The sequence below is a fragment of the Protopterus annectens genome, chromosome 6.part0 (genome assembly GCF_019279795.1).
Source record: "Protopterus annectens isolate FY-2018-M chromosome 6.part0, PAN1.0, whole genome shotgun sequence".
In the NCBI taxonomy this organism is placed as follows: Eukaryota; Metazoa; Chordata; order Ceratodontiformes; family Protopteridae; genus Protopterus; species Protopterus annectens.
Genome location: NC_056737.1, coordinates 1,773,427,819 through 1,773,433,818, shown reverse-complemented (window position 1 = coordinate 1,773,433,818; position 6,000 = coordinate 1,773,427,819).

Here is a 6,000-nt window from a genome sequence, read left to right as displayed (position 1 = left end):
CCTGGGTGTATGGCATTGTGTCTTGTTGTTTGTGATTGCAGACTCCAAGCACTCTTGGCTGTGTTCATGGTATGCCTGTATAACATGTTCTGCAGTGTGTCCCATATTCTGGACCTGCACAGGGCTTTTCATAGATTCCACATTGGTTTGTAGGGGTGCAAGCTATGCTTTATACATGTGTTTCACTGTGGTAATCTGGCCAGGGACTGGGGTCGGGATGTGTAACTACAGTGTGATTACTCTATGGTCTGGTCTTACCAGTGAGGGATACACTTCTCATCTTGACATCCAGTATACATATTTCTGATTATCACATCCAGTATGCTTACCCCTCTTGTGGAAGTGTTACATTTTGCATGTCCATTTTGTTTGATGGATTCTGGGAAATTGTCTACACTTGTGTCAGTGCTAGTATAATACAAAGAGTATAGTGACAAACACCTCAAAAGCTGACTTCACACTTCTTCGGACTGAGATGGTATCCGTTAAGCCCACTGGGCCAGTGGAAACCACAACACACAATGGTGACTCCTTCACAGACGCTTTCTATGGACATCTCCGAGATAGCATAGACCATGCAATCACAAATAAAAACAAGACCCTCTCCACCAAGGGAAAGTGGCCTGTCTGGTGGACTCCAGCCATAAACAAACTGTATAACAGATGAAGGATACTAATGCAAGACAGAGCTACATCTCCTAAAGGGAAGGCAGCTGTGATCAGCACTAGTAAAAAGCTACATTCTCTCATAAAGACATCCAAGGTCAACTTTGTGACATAAATCACCAAAGACAATAAAGATAACCACACTGCCTTCTTCAGATATGTCAGAAACCTGGGTGGGAACCCTCAGATATGCTCTGAGTTGGTACACAACAACATATATTTCAGTGACCTGACAGATATTAGCAACATTCTGGCAGACAGGTTCAGTGCAATTTTCCCCCTCCCTCACCCCCAAAAGAAGATAGTTATCACAGCTGAATGTAACCTCACTGTCATCTCAGATGTCCATGTGAGAGCCGCACTCAGCAAAGACAAGAACACAGCATCAATGGGACCTGATGAGAACACAGCATCAATGGGACCTGATGGTATCCCCAGTTGCGTGCTATGTGAACTCCAGAAGGAGCTAAACCCGTATATACAAATGCTATTTAACCTTAGCTTTGCTACAGGATATGTACCTGAACACTGGTGTACAGCAACAGTGGTCCCACTCCACAAAGGAGATGCCTCCACAGACCCTGGGAACTACCACCACACAAGCTTAACCAGCCTTGTCTGCAAAGCTATGGAAAGAGTCATTATGGAGCTCTTAAACAGAGACATTGGTGGCCTATAGACCCTTGATCCCACCCAGTTCAGCTTTGTACAGGGCAGATCCTGCCTTTTGCACCTAGTTGACTATTTTGAAACTGTCAGTAGGGCCATTGATGAGGGCTACACAGTCCACACAGCCTACCTGCACTTGGCTAAGGCCTGTGACACAATACCCCACTCAGGCATCATAGACAAGCTCAACAGCTGACATATAACACCATATGTCACAGGATAGGTTGCAAAATGGCTAGGAAACAGAACCCATAAAGTCAACATTGCAGGTGCCTTGTCAGATTCAAAGCCAGTCACAAGTGGTGTCCCACAAGGATCTGTCCTGGGACCCCTGTTATTTGGCATTTACTTTTCAGATTAGGAGGGTTGTGGCTGACAAAGTTTGCAGATGACTGCAACCTAGGCACCATAGTGAATACATCAGCCGGCACACACATCCTACAGCATGCCATCACAAAGACAGATAGCTGGTGCCGGAATCATGGCCTGAAACTGAATGCAACTGATGTGTAGTCATCCCCTTTGGGAGGAACAAAGTACCCACAAATCAATACATAGACAGCAACCCACTGAGCACAGAAAACAAATCAGACACCTGGGGACACATGTAGATAGTGACATCTCGTTTGACACCCATGTTGCCAAAGTGGTTATAAAGACTTTCTATCTTGCCCACCTTATCATGAAGGGTTTTCCATCCAGATCAAAGGAGGTCATTGTACCACTATACTTCTCCCTTATCAGGCCCATGATTGAATACAAAGCCCTATTTGGTATGTACCTCACCCAGCACTTGCAACAGCTGGAGAGACCCCAAAAGTACCTTACCAAGAAGATCAGGGGTCTACAACACATGTCATATGCTTCCAGACTAAAGGAAATCCAGCTTTATTCAGTGGCATACCGCATACTTACAGGTGACCTATGCCTGACATACAAGACCATGTCCAATCAGGATTTGGTGGACATGCTCCACTGCAAGCAATCCAAATCCACCAGAACCATGGGAGCTGAAGATTTGAACCTCAGCACATACATGTATAGGACATGCTGGAGGGACAGAGTCATAACTCAGAGGCTTCTCACACTCTAGCAGAGTATCCCAGTTCATGTTAGACAGAGTCCCTCACTGACTCTCTTCAAGAGAAATCTGGACAACTGGATGTGAGATTGTAGGTTTACCCCAGGGTCCTCCCTGTGTCACTACTAGACAGAGGCACAGTCAAGTTATTCAATTACGTAAGGGGTCATAATGTGTCACTACTAAGTGAGAGGCACAATATTCGAATCTATTCTGTACACTTATTACCACTATAAGGGGTGGCAATAGCCACATCACTATGGCTAGGCTTATAAATGCACTAGGGCAGATAGCCTAGTAGTAAACTATGAAACTATGAAACTATGGTGTATGTGTAGGTATTGTCAGTCAAGCAATATAATGTGGTTTGGGGGCTTGATATCTTCCTGTATTCCAACATTTTTTGTCTATTCCTTCTAGCATGTCAAGGGATCAGTTGCTAGTGTCCTCTCCTGCTCAGCTGGTGAACCTGGGAATATTGAGGCAATGTTACAATTGCCCCATGTACACAGACAACCCTCTCCTTCTCCATAAAACACAAATACATGCAAGAGATGCAACTATATAGCCAAACTGGAGGCTGAGCTCTCTCAACATAGGACTGGCAAGACCAGAGAGGAGGAGAAGGTAACCACACACACCACAAACCCAGTCTCACATAGCACTATCACAACTTCAAATCATACACATAAACACACAAAGACATACTCAGAGGCTCTGATCAGAAATCTACCATAACAGCAGAGGCCACCAAAGCAGACACCCAAACAACTGCCTCCACAGGGCACAGCACATGCAACACATAGACCACAGAGTCAGTGTGCCAAACATTCACAGCCCTTAAGGCCAAACACAATGCCAGACACACTCGTCATAGGTGACTCCATAGTCAGACACACTGACATCCCGCTCACCAGATTGAGTAAGGAGAAGGTCACAGTAAGCTGCCTATCGGGCTCTGGAATCCACCACATAATGTAAGCACTCAGGTCACTCAACTGCAAGTACAAGTATGACTCAGTCATTGTCCATGCTGGTGTAAACGACCTGAGATGTACCTCCCTGGACTACATGAAAAGAGACATAGAGGAGCTCTCTGATTATGTAGCCCAGGCAGGTATGACCCTGACCTTGAGCAGTATCCTACCTTCACCAAGAATGATGCCACAATACAGAGACAAGATGATCAGCTGTAATAATTGGCTTAAACTATGGTGTCATTCAAAGGGGATCCAATGTCTGTCTTCCTGGGATGACATGCTGGACAAGCCATGCTGATTCACAAGGGATGGCTTGCACCTGTCACCCCTGGGCTTCCGGATTTTGGCTAAGGCTCTTGCCACCCCCATTGTGCCTTTTTTAGGCAAGGCTCAAATTCTAAATCTACCACCCTAGAACACAAACAAGGAAATAAACTAAGGGTAATGCTGCTCAATGCCAGAAGTCTCAACCTCAAGATGCATGCACTCAAAGCCCTTCTCATTATGGAGAACATCGATGTCTGTGCTGTGACTGAAACCTGGTTCAAGGCTCCTGACAGCACCCCGGCACTATCAGGTGTTACCTCATATCATGCATTCAAGCCCCAAAATCCGGACAACACCAAGAAAGGAGGGTGGGTGTCTATATTCATCAAGGACACCCTCACCTCAAGGTTGGTGGCAACACACAATGCATCGGAGACCATCCAGGTGCAATTAACCGTAGGCAAGACTGCTCTGCAGTTTGTGGCATGTTGCAGGCCACCCTCTCAAACTCAGGAACCTCACACAGCTTTCCTGAAAACACTGGAGGGGATAAATGTATCTCCAAACACCATCATACTGGGTGATTTCAACTATCCAAATATAGACTGGGATCACTACTCAAGCCCCAACACTCTAGCCCAAAGGTTCCTAGAGTTCATAAACTCAAATGCCATGGAACAACTAGTCACCATCCCCACAAGAGGAGACAACATACTAGATCACATCATCACAAACATGGGGTCACAATGTTCAACACCAGAAGTATACCCATCATTGGTGAGATCAGATCATAAACTAATCTCACTGGAAGTCCACATCCCGCCCCACCCCAGATAAAAAAGACCACAGTGAAGAACTTCTCAAAAGCCGACTTCACACTTCTAAAGACTGGTGTGGTCTCTTTCAAGGCCCCCAAGCCAGCGGAAACCATTACCCAAGCCGCTGAATCACTTACAAATGCCTTCTACCAGCACCTCCAGGACTGCATGGATCAGGCAATCCCAAACAAAACAAAGACTCTTTGTACCAAAGGCAAGCGTCCAGTCTGGTGGACCCCAGCCATAAACAAGCTCTACAACAGAAGGAAGGAGCTACTACAAGATAGAGCAAATTCCATAGAAGGGAAGACACCCTGCTCATTATAAGTAAAAAACTGAGATCTCCCATAAAATCATCCAAGGCAAATTTTGAGAGAAAACTCGCTAAGGACTCAAAAGACAATCATAAGGCCTTTTTTAGCTATGTTAGAAACCTGGGAGGAGACTCCCAGATATGCCCAGAATTAGTTCAAAATGATGTAAAAATCACTGAACCTACAGACATTGCCAACATACTGGCTGACAGGTTCAGTGCAGATTTCTCCCCCCCAAAGGGAGAGATATCTATACCAGAGGATTGTAGCCCCCCAAACATCTCAAATGCACAGGTGAGAACTGCTCTATCCAAGGCGAGAAACACAGCATCCATGGGACCAGATGGTGTCCCCGGTTGTGTGCTCCACGAACTCAATGAGGAATTAAACCCGCAGTTAGGGCAGCTGTTTAATCTTAGCCTCACCTCAGGATACGTACACAAGGAGTGGCGTATGGCAACGGTGGTCCCACTTCACAAAGGAGGTGCCTCCACCGACCCCGGAAACTACCGTCCCATCAGCTTGACAAGCCTGGTCTGCAAAGCTATGGAGAGGATCATAATGGAACTCGTAAATGAAGACATAGGGGACTTGCAGACTTTGAATCCAACCCAGTTTGGCTTTGTCAAGTGCAGATCATGCCTTTTAAACTTGGTTGACTTTTTCAAAACAGTCACCAAGGCCATTGATGAGGGCAAGGCAGTCCACACAGCCTACCTTGACCTGGCAAAGGCTTTCGATACAATACCCCACTCAGGTATCATTGACAAACTCACCAGCTTAAATGTAAACCCATACGTCACAAGATGGGTTGCAAACTGGCTAAGTGACAGAACCCACAGGGTCAGAGTTGCTGGCGCCATGTCACACTCCAAGCCTGTCACAAGTGGTGTCCCGCAGGGCTCAGTCCTGGGCCCTCTTTTGTTCGGCATCTACTTTTCAGACGTACAAGCAAACACAGGAGGATTATGGCTGACAAAGTTTGCAGATGACTGCTAACTGGGAACCATAGTTGAAAACCCATCTGACACAGACATCCTTCAGAAGGGTCTCATAGAAATGGATAACTGGTGCCAGAGCCATGGCCTAAAGTTAAACGCTAAACAATGCATAGTCATACCCTTCGGGAAAAACAAGGTTACCCCTAGTTCCCATATAGGTGGCAATCCTCTAAGCACAGAAGAGGTTATCAGGGATCTGGGCAC